Source organism: Pinus tabuliformis, chromosome 5_1, assembly GCF_031772625.1.
Source record: "Pinus tabuliformis cultivar Carrire ecotype Pingquan chromosome 5_1, CPIR1, whole genome shotgun sequence".
Taxonomy (NCBI): Eukaryota; Viridiplantae; Streptophyta; class Pinopsida; order Pinales; family Pinaceae; genus Pinus; species Pinus tabuliformis.
Genome location: NC_142305.1, coordinates 258,877,329 through 258,896,781, shown reverse-complemented (window position 1 = coordinate 258,896,781; position 19,453 = coordinate 258,877,329).

Here is a 19,453-nt window from a genome sequence, read left to right as displayed (position 1 = left end):
ATTGTAAATCTCATAGGTTAAAAGGAAGGGTGGGGTGTGAGAATTTGACCTGTCTCCAATCAAAACTGAATTGGTAGCTTCAACCATTCCTGGAGGAGGTTGGCCTGAATCATTACCAGTTTTTGCACTGGGAATAGGTGTAGAAGGAACAACATTCAATTCTTTAAGAAGTAATTTCTGCTGATGCTTTAATTTACTAAGTTCAAACATCGTAATGTTTGCTTTAGTTTTTTTCATATCCTCAACAATATTATACTCCATTGAATCTGATACCACTAATGTTTTAGATGTTGAAGGAGTGTTAGAAGTGGAAGGCTGGTTTTGGGGAACTACCACAGGTGATTTCTTTGCAGGTACTCTTTCTTTGGTTGTAGCTGCACCAGCGCTTCTTTTCTTTGATGTTATCTGAACAGGTTCAGAAATACTTTTGCTTCTAGTAGTGACCGGAAATGCTTCTTCTTCGTTTTCAGTATCTGAGTTAGGTAGTATAAAATCCCACGTTCCGTTACATTCTACTACTTCTTCTTCCTCGCTAGTTTGTGAAATCGATTCATCTTCCTCTTCTTCTTGTTCCGAATCAGCATTAGATATGACATTTGGTGGCTTTGATTCTTTTTTCTTAAAATCTCTAAAGGGCCTTTTGGTTGATGTTTCAGCTACCTGTTTCTTTATTTCAACCATTTCATTTGATAAAGTTTTTAGAACCTTTTGCAAACCTTCCATGTCATAGGGGTCTTTAGAGGTTTTCTTTCTTGAGTCATCTTTAAAAGAGACCTTTTTGGCTTTTCTGTCTTCCAAGGCAGCTTTCTTTTCCAAGGCATTAATGCGTTTCTCCACAGCAAGCACTTCTTTCATGTTTTCAGCTAAAGTAGGTTTCCCAGCCCTGTCTACAAAGATGGCTATATTGGCAGGCAGAGCTGTTATATACCATTCGCTCCGAATTTTTTCACTTGGTTTGGAAGCTGTGGGGATTTTATTTAGGAGTTCATTGAAACGGGCATTAAATTCCTTAATTGGCTCCCTATGCTCTATTCTCAAATTGGAGAGGTTATTTATTAGGGTAGCCAATGACATATCATCTCCATATTTGGTAAGAAACTGCTCTTGGCAAGTGTTCCAAATGGTAATGGAACCAGGTGGTAGGGAAAAATACCAGGATCCTGCTGATCCTTGCAAGGTATAAGGGAAAAGCCTAACAACAACATCTTCTTCTGTTACTCCTTTCAAGTTGACTGCCAACATGAAATTATTGATGTGTTCCTCAGCCTGGGTCCCATTATCTGGATTAAACTTGGGTAGCCATTTTTCAGGAAGATCTGGTAATGGATGTAATGGTGCAGGCATATTGACTGCACCAGATCTGGTCCATGGATCTGCCATTATAAAAGCAATAGTAGTTGATACTACCGTTGGAACTCCAGATGTTTGGGAAGGAAATAATGTTGAGGAAGGTGTAGGTTGGGATACTGAAGCTTCTAATCCCTGGTGAACGACAATATGTAATGGGGGAGTGGGTGGTTGACTTTGCAGATGAGAATTTGAAATGGAGGATGCGGATGAAAGCTCTTCACTGTCAGATCCTTCAGTATTTTTCTTTGCCTTTTTCCTTTTAGGTAAAGGAAACTCAGTGGGTTCAATACCGAGCTTTTCGCTCTGAAGTCTGGTGAGAGGGTGAGGTAAAATGAACTGCAAAGTCGCACTACTTTGTGATACCTCAGATTTCTGTGGCGAAATCGAGAAGCTCTAAAGTTTATGGATAAGAGACTGAACTTCAGGTGATTCAAGACTTAATTGTTCTGGAGTATAATGGGTTTGAGCAGTGGTAATTGATTCCTCTTCTTCTTGTTTGGATACTGGCGAACTAGCATGCGAATGAGAAGTTCGAGGGGATTCAGAGGGAGAATTACTCTTAGAATGGCTTGCAGATTTGGGTTTGTTTGCCATTCACAGTCAGGCCCTCCTTATAGTGCCAAAAATGTTGATGCCTCGAAAATCACTGCAACAACATTGGGGATAACCACCCGGTCCGGACCTTAGTACAACTCCTTTTCCATTTGGAATAGTGGCTCCGACTGGGGATAATGGGACCAGTTTCCCAGAATTGGATAAACGGGATGAATGGATGATTTATAATCTAAGCTAGCGGGGCGAATAACTAAACTATCCACAAGAATATATAAACTATACTATCCACAAGAATATATAAACTATAATCTATCCTGGGAATCTATTAGGCTTTAAAGTGTAGCGTTTGATGGTCTGCGTCTAAAGACAGGCATATAGATGACTCCATCTTTCAGACATAGATATTAATTCATTCAAGATTGCTGTGCCTAAATAGTTAAGCAAAGCGACTAAAGTTATATTACCACACTCATCATTTATATCATTGAAATATACATGATTAAAGAGAAACACATCATAAAACATCCAATAGTGGAATGAATACAGATCTGCTGTTATGGCGCATGCATATAATCAATAATAGCAGGAATAATCACATAGCAATTCATATGAAAGGAATGAATTCAGACATAGATAGAAATACCATATGAGTTGCGCAACACTCCCAATATCAATCGCTATTTTTAGTTCTTCCTTCAACGCAAAAACATTCTCAACAAAGACAATAGTGCACAATTGTATAAAAGCTTCCTTGTTGAATTAAGAACAACTGGTCCAGTTTTATAAAATAATATTGACTGAAGCACAGAAGTGCAAACTTCAGTCTATTAAGTCTGATACAAAACTTTACGACCCTTTCTAAAAACACGAAAGGGTCTATAAATACTAAATTAATCTAAATATCTATTAAACTGAAATCCTACTAAATTGGTATCAATAAATATTGATCCTATTTCCCTCAGCGATCTGGCAGTCAGCGACATGATTCATCAGGTAGGCTGCTTGCCTTTAAATATGAGCTGACTTATTGCAAGCATTGGCTCTACTTCAGGCGGCTTGTTGAGGCGCGAACTGAGCTGGGCGGCATAGGTGGCATCCTGAATATCGGGAATTATACACCCGATTGCATCAGTTAAACACTTAAGGGCGGATCTCTGTGTGTGTGGCTTAATCAGGAAAAGCCAATATGCATCGAAGGTCAAACTGTTAACCCCAGCGATTAATCTCCCCTTTTCCTCCAAGTCAGGATAACACGTTTGCTCTAACATGTTTGTTGTTGTCATCTTTCCTGGTGTACATTGGGAAATCATATTCGCTAAGTAGAGAGTGTTGTTAACCAGATCAACTATATTGCTGGAAGTTGATTTACATCTTGAAGCCGCCCCCTCTGCTTTCATCACCTGGATTTTCCATTCTGTGAAGAGTATATCCTTATATGTTTCTTGGATCCTGGGTAAATTTGTTGCTTTCCCTAGATCAGAATCTTGCCAATCAAGATATGCAGTTATGATTTCTTCGGCTTGGTCTAACTCATTCCTGGCCTTCTCTACCTGTTGATTTATGGATGTAGTTAGCTCACACAATGGCTCTGCCTCAGTGAGTTGTTGACACAGGAGCCTAATTTGTGATATTAATGCATTGTTTATTTGCAATGCTTCTGCTCTGAACTCATCCACTTGTGGAGTGCCCTTTATGATTTCGAGCTGCGATGACAATTGAGCTATTTGCTCATCTTTCGTTTTCATCATTTGCTCATTTGCTGCCCTCAATTGTGCCAATGCCTCTGATAACTCCTTCTGTTTTTGGATCGCACTTTGGTCGAACCTCTGCTTCTCTTCCTGCAACTGCTAAGTTAATTGACTGTTCATTTGTTGCTGTGTCAACAATTTCTGTTCCGCTTGCTCTGCCTTCTGCTTTGATTTAGCCAACTCTGCCTGCAATGAAAATATTTCTTGGTCTTTAGTCTTCAGTAGAAGACTTACCTCTGATGCCTTGTTGATTATTGTCGCCGAATAGGCTCCTGTATACTGCGATAGTTTTGTTAGATCATCGGAGGGGTCGAATTCCTCTTTCCAAACCACACTACCCGTAACAGTTTGTTCCGGGAAAAGGGAAGGTTGATCAATCTTCCTTCTTTTTCTTTGTCGTTTTACCACTGCTCTATGCCTCGGGCTGTAGAAAACATCCAGGGGAGGAATATCTTCTACCTGTAGAATGATTTGGTCAGAGGGGTCTTTTGGTATTACTTCAACATCCTTAGAAACGGGTGGGCTGCTGGTTCCACTTAGAACCTGAGGTGAAGTGATGTCCTGTGTATCATTTTTTTGGAAGTGTCTGTATCTTTGGAACATTCCATCCCACTGATGATAGAGTCAAATTGCTTCCATTGCTCGAGTAATTCGGGGTCAATACGAGTATCTATATTGACATCAATGGTGGTTTGTTTCTGCTTTTCGGATTCAGACTCCTTCTGCACTTCTTCCTGTTGTTTCTTCTGTTGCTCTTCTTGTTCTTTCCTCTGTCTTTCCTCTTGTTCTTTCTTCTGTTGCTCCTCTATCTCTTTCCTCTTTTGTTCTTCTTGTGCTCTCCGCTGCTTTTCTGCCTGTTCTTTCCTCTGCTTTTCTGCCTGTTCTTTCCTCTGCCTTTCCTCCTGTTCTTTTTTATGATCTTTTGTTATAATAGGAGGTTGGCTCGACTGTTGCCGACCAGGCTCGCTTGATGATGTTGCTGGGGTCGTTGCCAGTAAATCTAGAGGCAGAGTTTGCAACCTCTGTTCTCTAAGTTTATTAAATTCAGTCAACCCTTCATCATTGTACTTTTGTAGGGCGAATTGCCTAACCTGGCTTATTGACTCGGCTGAGGAGAACAGGTCATCAAAGAGATCTTCCTGATGATCAAATCTTGTCAGTTTGGCCTGTTCTAATGCATTATAGGCAACTTTTTTTGGATCGAAATGCCTATTTGGGAGAGTCGCTAGAGTCAAGGATTGAATTTTTGTGGCTTCCTTTTCTGCATGTTTGAGGTCATGCAGGGTATATACACCACACCTCAAAGGAAAAGAGGGCCAGCCTTGCTTTTTATTCTTCTTGAGTGTTTGTGTAACACTCTCGGAAATGATTTGGTAAGAGATTTCCCTCTCTAGAAGTTTATCTGGTATGTACAGAGGGAGGACATGGGGTCTGGCTTGGCTGCCGAATACTCTTATGTAGGTAAACGTTTCCTCTCCAAACCAACTAGCTATTCCGGTTAAATCAAATCCGGCTTGATAAGAAATCTTGGGGGCAGGTCTATCAAAAATGGAATAATGAATAGGCAACATAATGCCATTACAAACTTGGTATAGATGATCTTTATAAGAAGACTTCCACATTTTCTGGTGATATATATGAATGGGTGAGGGGTCTTGCGCAGTCCACCTCCAGCCGAGTACTGGGAATTCATAATTATAATAGAGGGTGTCTAGAATATAGGCACTGTAGTAAACTGGGGGAATTATCCTCTCAGAAATCTGGGTCTTGCTTCTAAACTCAAGCACAGCTTGTGCTAGTTTGTCGGAAAGGATAGTGGCCCAATCCATAATTATACTGTTTACTGCTGCCTCCATTAGAGGAACCATTTCTATGGTAAAATTAGCAGAGTCATGCAATCCCCATAATCTACACATCATTATCCCCAGTCGCAGCCACTATTCCAAATGGAAAAGGAGCTGTACTAAGGTCCGGACCGGGTGGTTATCCCCAATGTTGTTGCAGCGATTTTCGAGGCATCAACACCTTCCTGAGCTATGGTGAAGATCATTGAGCTCAAGAGGAGTCATTTGCACATGTTGTGCCTCAGCTTTGTAATTGGGTTGAGCTACTCCATTGCATGGCTTTGGTAATGGTACGGGTAGTTGAGTGGAGGTGTGAAATTGAGATGGAGATGGATGGCATTGTGGTTGGGTAGGCATTTGGGGTTGCCTTGGTGGAGGAGGAGGCTATGGTTGTGGATGAGCAGGTGGTGGAGGAAAATAAGTGGGAGGAGTGTTGTATTGGGGCCTCCACCCCTGATGATGTGCATTCCACTGAGGCCGTGGCTGAGCATAAGAGTGAAACAAATGAGCAGTTGGTTGGGCGTAATATGGATCTATGAAGGAACAAGGAGGAGGTGTGAACCAGGAAGGATGACCACGGGGACCCCAAGAAGGCATGAAAGTGGCTTGGTAGGGGTCATAACAGGTCTCAGATGTCCCTTGCAATTCCTACTGGTAAGATCTAGGTCCATGTGGCCTCCTTTGGTTCATATAATAGAGTGATTCAGTGGCTCCTTTGGCTCTCTTATATGCAGCTTTAATTCCAGGCAAGGAAGGGCACTGATCTGTAGGATGGTATTCTTCACAGACAAAACGCACTTCTAGGGAGTGCATTGGACATTCGTCCCTAGGATGCTTTCTAGTGCACCTAGGACAAAAAATGGCCAAAGCCCTCTTGGCTTCTTCTTGATTCTTTTGGATCCGCAAGCTATCCAGTTGCATGGCAAGAAACTGCCTCATATCACTCTTGAAATCTTTGATCTGATTTGCAAATTCATTTTTGGATAAGGTACTGCTCCCAACATTTCTTCTTGTAGCCATTCGCTCCACAGGAATGTTTTCCTCTTCTTCTCCCTTAGAGGTTCTTTAAAGATGCCTTGATGTCCACCTAGGGCTTCTTCTTAATCACAGCCATCGAAGAAGAGAGAAGGTTGGCTGTGTGAAGTAGTGGGGGGGTGTTGTGCAAATATTTTTCTAAATTATCTCTACTCCTACAAGGCATGAAAGGAAAGCTTTTTGGTTGCTTTTTTATTTTTTCTACTTCTACCTGCAAAACTGAAATAGATTGAACTGCAACTAACTATCTTGCTAAAATGAAAATGCGGAATAGAAATGAAAGCAGGAAAGGACTAATCTATTTTGCTCAAATCAAATTGGAGGAATGAAATGCTAATCTACGCTTGCAGAAATGAAATTGCGGAATTGAAATGCTAATCTATGAAAGCGGGAAATGCTAATCTACTTTTTCATAAACGAAATTGCATAATGGAAATGAAATAAACTACTTAGCAGAAGATTGTAGTGGAAAATAGAAGAAAAGCAACAATCACCAATACTCTGACGCTTCCCCGGCAACGGCGCCAAAAAGATGGTGGGCTCCAGTATTGTAGCAATAATGCTACAACTCCTGGAACTCCCTTCTTTAATTTTATCAACCCGGTAGTTCGTAAAAAACTTGGAAGCGACGGTGCTGTATGCACAAGTACTAGCTCTTAACGCAGTTGTCACTTGGTCAGCTGGCACAAGTCCACTAGGAGCTTAAGCCAACTTCTATGAGCTCTTAGAATAATCTTTTTAATTGATGGATGAAATCTAACTCGAAGGAAGCTAATCTAATTGCAAAAAGAAACTGAAAGCCAAAAAGAAACGCAAACCCTAGCAAACCCTAATTCTACTAGCTAGTCTTACTCACGCAAAGGAGAGCATGAAAACTTCTAAAAGAGATGCCATTACTTCTATGAAGGTAAAATACATGTGTCTAGACTACCTCTATCTGAAGAAAATGTCTTTTTGTATTTTTGTTTAAGTTGTTGGAATTATCATGCATGTGCTTCTAACTATTTTTTACTGTGCAGAGGTGGATCAAGGAGGAGAAATGCTTGGGAAAGGTTGGGAAGGTTCAGAGAGGGTCAAAGTGGTCCCTAACACCCTTCTAGAGAGTCTCACAAAGTTTGGCTGCCAAGAAACCGTGTTTATGAGCTTCTACATGAAGTCTGCAGGGGTTCTACACGATGTTCGGGATTTCTACAATATGTTCTGTAATTCTTCTACAGGATGTTTAGAAATGGGATTTTGGAGCATGGATGGAGGGAAAAAGATGGAGGAATGAATATGGAGGTGAAATAGGGGTGTGAGGAGGTCTAGGACTTGGTGGATGAGGCTAAGGAGCGATAAAATTTGTTCAAGGATGGAGGAAGTGATGATGCACAAGAATGTAGGAATTAGGGCAAGGTGGGGAAAGTATGGCAAATGAAGGGTACGAATCATGGACTAAGGGTTGGAGCAGATTATCTGATGGATTATGGGTAGATAGAGAAGGATAACAGGTGCTCTGCAAGTTATTTTTCGAATTTAACAAATGAAGACTTGGAAAATCAAGAACCTAATCACCTTGAGCTAATCTGACCTAGATAATAGCAAACGAAATGGAACAGTAGTTTATTTGCACAAAATCAGATGAACTAACTATGCAACTAAGCAATCATAAGCCTAAGCATGCAATCAAAACTGATATCAAGTTTGACAACTAAGAATCCAAAACTAATACTTGCATGGTGAAGCAAAACAACGTTTTTGTGGGCAGCAAGGTCACCTTTGTCCCAACTCACGATCCCAATGAGGGAGAGGTAAGATCAAAGGTGCTCGAGCCCCTTTTTCCAAGGATCCTTTATGCTCTTAATCTATCCAAATCAATCTGAACACGAAAATCTACTTTAATCATCAAAAGCAACCTAAATAACACGACAAGTTTTAAAACTAAATAGCATATTTTACTCTAAGAATGCAGCAAAGACACATGAAGGTAAACAAAGGAGGTACTGGGTGCTTGAGATGGGCCCAACCCCAAGAGCTACAGCCTCCTAAGAGAGATTTAGAGCTGGTTCAAAGCTAGATTCATCTTTATTGAGCAAGAAAAGAAGAGTTACATCAAAACTGTCCACAATGGAAACTTGAAAATGTGTTGAAAGCAAAGCTAATCTACTGCATAAAAATCGAACTACAAACTAGCTAACTTCTACCTACAAAATGACTAACCATTGGTTACAAAATGAATAACCACTAGCTAACCAAAATGAGGCCCTAAGCCTTCTTATTTATACAAATTGACGACCCCAACAGTCCTCCTAAACTTTAGGGACTCGGCTGCCCAAGACTTGTAGTTAACAGCAGTCCTACTTGACTTGTTGGCTGCCCTTGTGCTGATTTATTTGGTGGCCCTTGAAATCTGAGCTGATGGTGGAGAATTCGAGGTAAGGGCCCATAAATGAAGGGGACACCTTCCTACAAATCCTCCCCCTTGTTCTCCCACGAATTTGGCTGCCAAGTGCTCATTAAGTCCTTCAATTTTGTCTCCAAATTGACCAAAAAGGCTACACAAAGCACACATTAGACTTGTTGGCATAATGACTAACCCAATTCACTCTATTAGCATAAATATAATAAAAAAATGCAATAAACTAATGAGAATGGTGGATTAAGTCGAATTAGGAGGTTGAATGAGCCCAAATAATTATCCATTTTTGGGGCTCATCATCACCCCCCTACTGAAAGTGTTGCTCATCCTCTGAGCAACCAACCTATCTCCTCATCTTTGATGGCCCTCATGGCCTCCCTGTCATGCCAAGCTTCTGAAGTGATGTCTCTTCTCTGTCATGAAACCATGCTTTTCTCTTTGCTTCTTCCCACTACTTGCTCCTTTTCCTAGAGAATTCTCAGCTTCGGTATGATTGTACAAGTATATTCAATCTGATGGTGGCAATGGTGGTGAAAGGAGATAAAACCAGTGGAGGATGCAAAAAAATATTGGTTGCATGCCTCCTCAACAAACTTCAAGCTTTAAATCCCTCTCCATAATTGATTCTGGCCTGCCCAAAGGCTTCTACAAGATGTTTCTAGTAAAAATACAGAACTTCCTATAGAAAGTCCTGTAGCTTCATGTAGAAGGTTGAACCATGACTAAATTGTGTCCGAACCCTGGAAAAAATGAGTGTTCATGGAGGGGATGGATGTGCTTAGGGTGACCAGCACAGGTGCTACCTCCCTAGCTAAAATCTCGTCCAATTCCTCCTTCTGCTGCCCTCTCCCCAAACTTCCTGTAGAAAGTCCTGTAGCTGATTTCCAGCTTCTGGTAGAAGCCGTTTTTACACTTCCTGATTTGGCTTGCATGTCTGGGGGTGTCTTCTTCTTCAATTTTGCTGATGCTGGTTCCAAGACCTTGAGACCCGACTCTCTAGCGGTGAATGCTAACTGCACTAGTGTTATAGACATTTTTGTGCCTCGCAGCATGGAGCATGAAATGTCAATAATTACAGGGATCCTCAGTCCCTAAACATGTTGTTCTTACCCCTAGAAGAACAAGGTCAGCAAACCACAGCACTTCCCATCAGTTCTCCACCTGAAAGCACTCAGAAACAGGCTATTTTTGGATCATGTCAGCTGCCCCACTGAGCATCTGCGCTGGAATGCAACTGCTCCTCCTTGTACCTGCGCTGAAAGTCAAATCTAATGAAGGCTACCTGCGCTGGGCGAGATTGGCCAAGTGGCACAGTCATTCTGCAAGGTGTCAATTGCCCAGGAAGCTTCCAAACTGACACTTGGTTCAAGGGATTCGCCCTGTGATGAGTAAGAGGTACTTGATCTCCATGTGTAAGCAAGGATCTCCAAGAGGACTCAAGAACTGAAGTTTAACTGAAGAGGGAGAGGACACAAGGCAGCTTTATGTCAGTCTCAAGCTGACTCATCCTCTCTTCTTCTCTCCTATATATAGAGCTCTTCTATGAGGTCTAATGAGGCGGGAATTTTGTGCAAAGTAAGGAAGTGCTGTTGGTTTACAGTTAGAGCTAGTGGGTGATTGCTTTTATAGAGGTGAAGAGGAGATTTCTTGCTGCTGGGGAGGTGCTGCTGGATTGGAGCCATTGATGGTTGTAACCTTCTCAGAACCCTTTTACTTCTATCAATAAAGCTTTGAATGTTCTCCTATATACTTGTATTGCATTGATGTATTGTATTTACTTGTATATCTGATTCACTCTAATCCATGCATCAGTTATGAGTACATGTTTCTTGTAGTTTTCCTTCTCTTGTTTGTGCAGGATCTTTGTGTAGCTGGGCCGGCAAAGGGAGCAAAGAGCTGGGAACAAGAGACAAAGAGAGAGGATAGGATCGACAAAAGCGAAAGACACCGGTTGGTCAATCTTTTCTTCCTTCTCTGTACTTTCATAAAGGAAAATATCAAAGCTTTACTTTCAGTTGTTGCTAAGGACTGTCACCCTTAGAGTAGGGATAGGGTCATCCGAGTCGGATACTTTTCCCCACAACAAACTGGCGACTCCGCTGGGGAGCGTATCCGTTTGATTTGTGTTTGTAGTATCTTTGCTATTCATTTCCTGAACCAAAGAGTACCGAATCGAAAAGCTTTTGACTATATCAAAAGCGAAGTAGAGGGGCTGCTACTCTTGCTCATTGTCTGAGCAGATTCACGATTTGAAGAGCTGATCTACAAAAGACTCTTGTACTCTTTGTGATAGCTTTTCATCCTCTTGATCATCCCTTAGCTTGTACTTGACCTATAGCTTTTTGTTTCAGCAAAAACAGTGAATTTTTGAGCTTTTTATGACCCGGAAATCCTTGTAAACGCAACTCTCGTGTCTCAGTGCAGGCTGTCCAAAGGCAGTCTGCATTCCAGCGTAGGTACTCCCTTCAGGAACTGCGCTGAGAGTCAATTTGACAGACCAGAGCCTACGCTGATCCAGTTAGGCTATGTCTTCCTGAGGTTTTCCACTGTGTCTGAGCCCTGTTTTCACTGTTATGTTGTTGCTGATTGCTTGTCATTTGTACTTGCTGTAAACCAACTTTCCTTGACATTTTTCCGCCTCAGTTGTGTGATGAAACTGTGAGTGTTCTTTCAGTATTTCTTGCTTCAGTTACAGTTTCCCATTGTGAAAAGCAAACCAGTATAGTTGTGGCCTCTTAGATCCTGAACTGTAAAAGTGTCTTTGTGATCTTAAGAGCTAGTTTTATTACTGTTCATGGCTGTTTGAGTTGTTTGTTTTTCATTTTATGGTTTGAATCTATATATTTCCAGTGTCTAAACAAGTCGATCTTAAGGTGTCTTTTGATTTTGGACAAGCTTGTTTACTTCTGCTAGAAATTAGATTCAAAGTTATACAACAGTTTCCTTTCTGTCTTACATCAACATTAAGGATAACGAAAAGAAATACATGCATTGTGCATTTTGCATTTGACTGTGTGCTTGACGATTTAGGAAAATTTGCATTTTAGTGTGTGTTCTATGATCTGTGCGAAAAGTTGTGTCTTTCTTTTCCCTCAGTAGATTAAGGTTTTCAAAGTTGAAAGATTGAAAAGTTTTGCTTCTCATCTTAGATTGCATTTAGGAAGTTGTATATATACATCTCGTGGTGATCCTTAAAGGCAAACTGCTAAGCAAGATCAACATTAAAATATACCCAATTTACATAACAACGCTTTGTAACATAACGCAAACATCTAGAGGTCTAGGTAGAGACGTGTTCCGGCGTCGTTAAACATAGTGACTGTCGATCTCTACGAAGGTGGGTGATTCCTCCTGAGAGTCGGTGGCGCTAATACGGACTTGTGCTCCCGCGTACCATCGCGTATATTGGGAGACCCCTATAGGCATTTATCCTTTATCCTTAGGAAGCCGTGTCGACCGCCCTACTGATCGCGATGCAGTGAACACAACATTCACGAAGATCGACCACCCGTACCGTAAAACGTATTCTGTGGTTTCGCGAAAGGTTTGGCACACCCTCTGCCTAGATCTCCAGAGCAGTTTCTTTTGGCCTTTTTCAAACTCTATAACTGAAAAAGTCCAACCGAGCATTTGTCACTTCGGGCTCGTTAATACATCGAAGGCGACTAGAGTCATCTTTAGCTTTTTCTCGACTCTTAAAACATGAAAAAGCAAGTTTGTGTCTAAAAGCGTCGTTAATAAAATTTATTTTAAGCGGAACAAAATCACCTGTTATTCCCACGTTGATCTTTCAGTTGAAAAGTATGGAGCCCACCAACCAAGGAAGCAACCTTGGCGGAAGTCCAAATCCCTTCTCCTCTTGGGGAGATGTTGGTGCGCCTCATATGGAAACATTGTCACTTCCAGGATTGACAATCGGCCTCCCTGTATGGCTCTTTTCAACTAATGTAGTCCAGATCGCCACTAATCCTGAGCAGTCGAATCAATAGTCAGAACAATCTAGAACTACCCACCAGCCTTCCACTTCTTACGATACTTCCTCTGATCCTTCATCTTCGCGAGGTAGAGCTGGCAAAAGTCAGCCTCCCAAGGAGAAGAAGGAAAAGAAGAAGAAAGAAAAGAAGCAGAAGGAGCCTATGGCGAAGGCGACTGGGGGCAAGCAGGAGAAAGCTGACAAAAACCCACACACTGCACCGACCGGGCCTAAATCGCCATGTGTCATTTGCAAAGGGACCCACTTCCATCGTGATTGTCCTTGTATTCCCCGGATACTAAGGGACTGGTCCCCAAGGTTGCACAATCCGGTAGCATCAACCTCTGATAGTCATGTTGATTGCAGTCCGTCAACTAGCGAGAGTGAAGGACGAAGAGGGAGACCAAGATCACCCTGTGTATTGTGTGAAGGCAAGCATGCCATCCACAAATGTCCATTCTTAGATAAGGCAAAGAGAGTTTTGGAAGATCGTCCGGTTTCACCGTTACGACTTCCTCCTGGATACCAAAAACTCGCGCCTAATCCCTTGATAGTTGAAAATCCAGCTGACCCGCCCAAGTGGTCAGCTGAAGTGTCGGTCGTTGAGAATGAACCTACTGAATCCAGACCAGACGAAAGTCTAAAGGTTGATACGGCAATTGACCTGGTTCTTCCTTCAGAGGTTTCATCGTCCAATGACCCCGTCATTGAAGACCCATCTTCAAACGACACCGTCGCCGAAGAGTCATCTTCATGCGACACCCTCACTGAAGGGAATAGGGATGACACCATCCAGGTTCTTTTCATTAGCACCGACTCTGATGAGCGTCAGGGCAATGCGCCCATTCCTTTATCGCAGGAAGGAACATCATCAGGGTCATACCCGGCCGTATATTCGGTCCCACCACCAAGCAACCTGGTTGTATCCTTTGATTGGAATCAACTAGGCAGACCCCGGTTACCAGCCAGTATACCATTCAGAATCATTGTCCAGATCTATAGAATGATTATGGCTGGTACTATCATTGATGAGGGGGCGTCTGTGAGTATCCTTTCCTCTGTTGCTTGGAAAGCACTGGGTTCCCCGGCGCTTTTACCTGAGTTAAGAAATCTCTCAGGTTTTGATAAAGGAACCAGTCGACCATTAGGAATCCTCCCCAATGTGCCTGTTACATTGAAAGGGAAGACCGTCGATTTGAACGTGATGGTCGTCCAGGGACCCTTGGATTATAACCTACTCCTTGGACGTGACTATATTTATTGCATGGGAGCGATAGTCTCCTCACTCTTTAGAGTAATGTGTTTTCCACACGAAGGAAGGGTGGTCAAGCTCGTAGACCAACTTTCGTTTCCGGGATCTCGCATCGCAAATAGTCAAATACCATTCCTAAATGGTCTGTTCACTCAAGATTCGCCTCCACCCCCGGTCCTCCTTCCCGATGAATGCGAGTGATTCGGAAAGAAAGACTGGAACCCAGGGGGCATGCACCCTGGTCTGCTTCAGGCAGAAGAAACCCTGGGTGTAAGGTAGAATTTCCGCAGAAGAATGGACTAGTCCGTACCCCGTCCGGCAGTGGAAGAGGGGTTGTTCTAGAATAATATTCTTTTGTCAAAGTTATGTGAGTGAGATAATCAGCTTCTCGCTCCCCTTGTCTAAATAATCAGGATACCGAGGAAGGGGACCATTTGCGGTAGCAAGTAGTAACCATCTTTGAAGACAAGCCTCACCCATTAAAACATATGTTTTGAAGGATAAGTAGGGGCAGCCTCCAAAGAAAGAGATTCTATTGCTGCAACAGGTGGTCGCCATCTTTAGTAACCTGATGATAGACATCGCCGAAGAAAGAGATTGATTTGCGGCAGAAAATAGAACCCTCTTCGGATAATAAGAAAGAGGCAAGCCTCCCTCAATAATACCAATGTTTTGTCTTTGAGTAGTGTTCTTCTCTTGTCACAAATAGTTGTTCGTTAAAAGTTGGGCCGACGGGAAGACAAGTACCGCGTAAGACCCCTTAAAATAACGAGAAGACTAGTATCGTTAACATTAGATTGGCAAGATGACAAGTAGCTGTGAACACCCAAAGAAAAGCAGAGGTAGGGGAGAGGAGGGGCAGCCTCGAAATTCTATCCTATGTCTGGGGGCATGCAAACTTTCGGAATGTGAGCGAGGGACGACTATTTATTTTTTAAATTTTTAGGTCCTCCCTTTAAACCTGTAGGTCTAACCCTTTAAACTCGTAGGATTAGCCGTTTCCGACCTTGCATGAAGAAAGTCTGTGGGGCAAAGGTAAAAACTTGCCAAAATTGGAGCATAGCTTCGAGAGGTAAAGCTCCTTAAAAAATAGCTATCTCACAGGAGGCGTTCTTATGACTGGTATATCGAGCAGTTTTAGCACATAGTTCATGCTCGTTAAAAAATAAACGCAAGATCCGAGCAGTTTTAGCGCATAGTTCATGCTCGTTAAAAAATAAACATAAGTTTATGAGCAGGCTTCCCTTCAGAGTTCAAGCTCATTCAGAAAAAATGAACCGGTAAATAACCTTTTGAGATCGTAAATTCATCAGCCATAAAAGCCTTGGTCGTGTTTGTGCATCGTCACCTCCACTGTTCATTTGGCCGATCATTCACCTCCATTTGTGTGTTTACCTCTTTTGAGAAACAGCTGCGAAGAGTGATTTCACCTAGCCATCCTTGTGACACTGCCGTGATCGGAAAATTCCAACCTGTACCTGGAATCTGCTGCTATCCCTGTTTATCACTCGTTCCTCAAAAGACGAGTCTTCTTTGAGCTCTTTTCACTGACTCATAAAATATGAAAAGTTTGCCGAGTTTTGGCCTTCCAGCTCGTTAAACGACCGGAACGCTATCCCTCCTCTAGATTTTAATCTTTTTGGACCTGAGGGATTATTGCACAAAAAGATCGAGCGCTTGTTTTGTTCGGCTCGTTAAAGCAATCGAAAACTCATCCCTTCTGTATTGTTTTATACTTTTTCGGACTTAAGGGATTAGATGACGAAAAAGGAATCATGGAGTTAACTTTCTGTACCTTTTCAGACTCTCTAAAAATGAAAAGGACCGAGTTATCCTTGTCGTTAGACTCGTTAAATTCATTAAATAGCGACAAACTTGTCTTTAGACGAGAACGAGTTTCCCTATCGCTAGGCTCGTTAAAACATAGCGATGGGCTTGCCCGAAGGGCAGGTTATAGAACAAGCATATGTTATCCTCCTCAAGCTTGACAAAAATAAAGAGGTACTGGTCAGAAATGACTGGGGAAAAATTGGGAGAACATCAAAGTTTAATGGTAGCAAGTCGCTCTTGAACATGACACTTTTCCTCCGTACCACATCGGGTTGGGTTGTTTCATTCACCGGTCTCATCACCATGGTCCTCGCCAAACCATCCACATTTGGGGTAATGCTACCGATCCATCGCATCAGTGTCGTTATATGTTCAAGAGGGGTCATTCTGAAAGTGTCAACCGTGTCCCATCCACTGCCATACATTATCCTTCATCCATTCATGATCGCCACCCTGAATCATATGTCACAGTTTGTTTTCACCTCCACTAAAATCATTAGCTCCGTTCCGTGTCATTGATGTGGGATTCATTAAGGCCCTCCTTTGACGGATCACTTCTTGTCGGCTACAGCTCATTATCCAAGAAGTTGATCTAGGAACAACCCCATCAGTACTTTGAAGCTTGCATGCCTCAATGGCAAGTTTCTCACTTCCGGCGACAGGTATACATCAATGACCTTCGACCAGAAGATTTTGCGTGGCGTTCGACGCCAAGTCCTTTATTCACGCCACGTGAATTGTACTGCGGTACCTTGAGGGTCATTATCATTATCGGTGATTCCTCTCGCACTTGTTAACGGTTTTCATTATTGGCCGGTAATCAAGCGATGTCTTTCCATGTTCGACTTCAGCGCAATTCTCACATGGATCGACTTGTACTTAGAGTGAAGATCGAACGAGTTTGAAGACCCCGGATCTAGTTTCATCCATCCAGGCTGCGATATATATTCAAGAAATATAAAAGGATTTGTCATGTACATCATTGCAGCAGATGATCATCCTATTCAAAGGATGATAATTTCAGCAGAAAATTGTCAGTCTACTATCAGACGATCGTCTGTTCTATGTACCAAAATGTATTTATAAAGCTGAGCATGGGAATGCCCGCCTCAGCTAGATCATGAAAACAAAATGAAAAATAATGTATTGTATTGTATTACAGGGCGCCTCCTCAGCACTGGAATGAACTTCGGACCCTCTAGATAAAGCATTTCACCCGATAAACGGCCTCATACTTTAGGGGGCAACTGTTATAGACATTTTTGTGCCTCGCAGCATGGAGCATGAAATGTCAATAATTACAGGGATCCTCAGTCCCTAAACATGTTGTTCTTACCCCTAGAAGAACAAGGTCAGCAAACCACAGCACTTCCCATCAGTTCTCCACCTGAAAGCACTCAGAAACAGGCTATTTTTGGATCATGTCAGCTGCCCCACTGAGCATCTGCGCTGGAATGCAACTGCTCCTCCTTGTACCTGCGCTGAAAGTCAAATCTAATGAAGGCTACCTGCGCTGGGCGAGATTGGCCAAGTGGCACAGTCATTCTGCAAGGTGTCAATTGCCCAGGAAGCTTCCAAACTGACACTTGGTTCAAGGGATTCGCCCTGTGATGAGTAAGAGGTACTTGATCTCCATGTGTAAGCAAGGATCTCCAAGAGGACTCAAGAACTGAAGTTTAACTGAAGAGGGAGAGGACACAAGGCAGCTTTATGTCAGTCTCAAGCTGACTCATCCTCTCTTCTTCTCTCCTATATATAGAGCTCTTCTATGAGGTCTAATGAGGCGGGAATTTTGTGCAAAGTAAGGAAGTGCTGTTGGTTTACAGTTAGAGCTAGTGGGTGATTGCTTTTATAGAGGTGAAGAGGAGATTTCTTGCTACTGGGGAGGTGCTGCTGGATTGGAGCCATTGATGGTTGTAACCTTCTCAGAACCCTTTTACTTCTATCAATAAAGCTTTGAATGTTCTCCTATATACTTGTATTGCATTGATGTATTGTATTTACTTGTATATCTGATTCACTCTAATCCATGCATCAGTTATGAGTACATGTTTCTTGTAGTTTTCCTTCTCTTGTTTGTGCAAGATCTTTGTGTAGCTGGGCCGGCAAAGGGAGCAAAGAGCTGGGAACAAGAGACAAAGAGAGAGGATAGGATCGACAAAAGCGAAAGACACCGGTTGGTCAATCTTTTCTTCCTTCTCTGTACTTTCATAAAGGAAAATATCAAAGCTTTACTTTCAGTTGTTGCTAAGGACTGTCACCCTTAGAGTAGGGATAGGATCATCCGAGTCGGATACTTTTCCCCACAACAACTAGCATCCTCAAGTATCAAACTTGAAAATTTTGAGAAATGTATGCAAATTTGACTCCATTTCAGCTATCTATTCATCAAGGTAAATTAAGAAGCTCTGATATGAGTCAATCCCTTTGAAAATTGCATGGAAGTAATCATCTTTGATCTTCTGTCTCTTTGACAAAAGTCCCTTGGTGTCTACTTTCTGATTTATCTTGTTTTCGTTTTCACCAGCATCACTTACAACAGTTCTTAGAATTTCATCCATATTAGTATCCTTGCTGCCTGGATCCAAACTGAAATGTTCTACAAAATTTTTTGGCACAAGATGCAACTTCTTTGGAAGAGACAACTATGACTGGTCCCTCAGTCTCTTTTTCAATATCCATGTCAAAACGTGTAGACATTATGGTTTTAATTAATTGGGTTTCCTTTACTGAGATTGCCTCACCAAGCTTTGTCGAAAGCTCATCAAGAAGCATGTAGCCAAAATATAAAATTCCAGAAACAAGCTTTGTCATCTCCGGCTTGGTGAAGAAATAGAATGTGGCATAGAGAAACAAGTAAAATGCTGAGGAGCCTGCAGTCAACTAAGATCTCCACCACCAGTTGTAATCTTCACTGCACCATTCGAAGTAGCACAGGACAATGGTGATCTCTGCACATGTAACAATGAGGATCACAGAGACACTGAACAGGAACCCAAATATATAGTAGAAATGATGCAGCCATATTGAAGTTAATATGAAGAACAGTTCAATGAATACAACTCCAAAAGGCAACATGCCTCCAATTGGTGTTGAGAAAATGGGCTGCATATACCAAGGTTTCTCTGGAATCTACCTGGGGATTTTATTGGTCATCACTGGATCTTTAATTGCAGGTTTCCTGTAGCCAAAGTAACTGCCCACAAAGACCAATGGCATAGAAATTTCAAACCATAAAGGGACCAAGGCAAACATAGTCCCGAAAGGAAATTCACCAAATGATTTTTTTCCATAAGAGTGCATTGAGAATAGAGAAAATGCAAAAGGCAATGCCTGGAAACAAGAATGTTGTCTTCAGCGTATTCCTCCTCTATTCTGTGCCCTTGAACATCTTATATAGACGTGACAATGCATACCCTGCAAACACCCACAATAGCAGCATAGCTGTCATGAAACCTCTACGGTTCG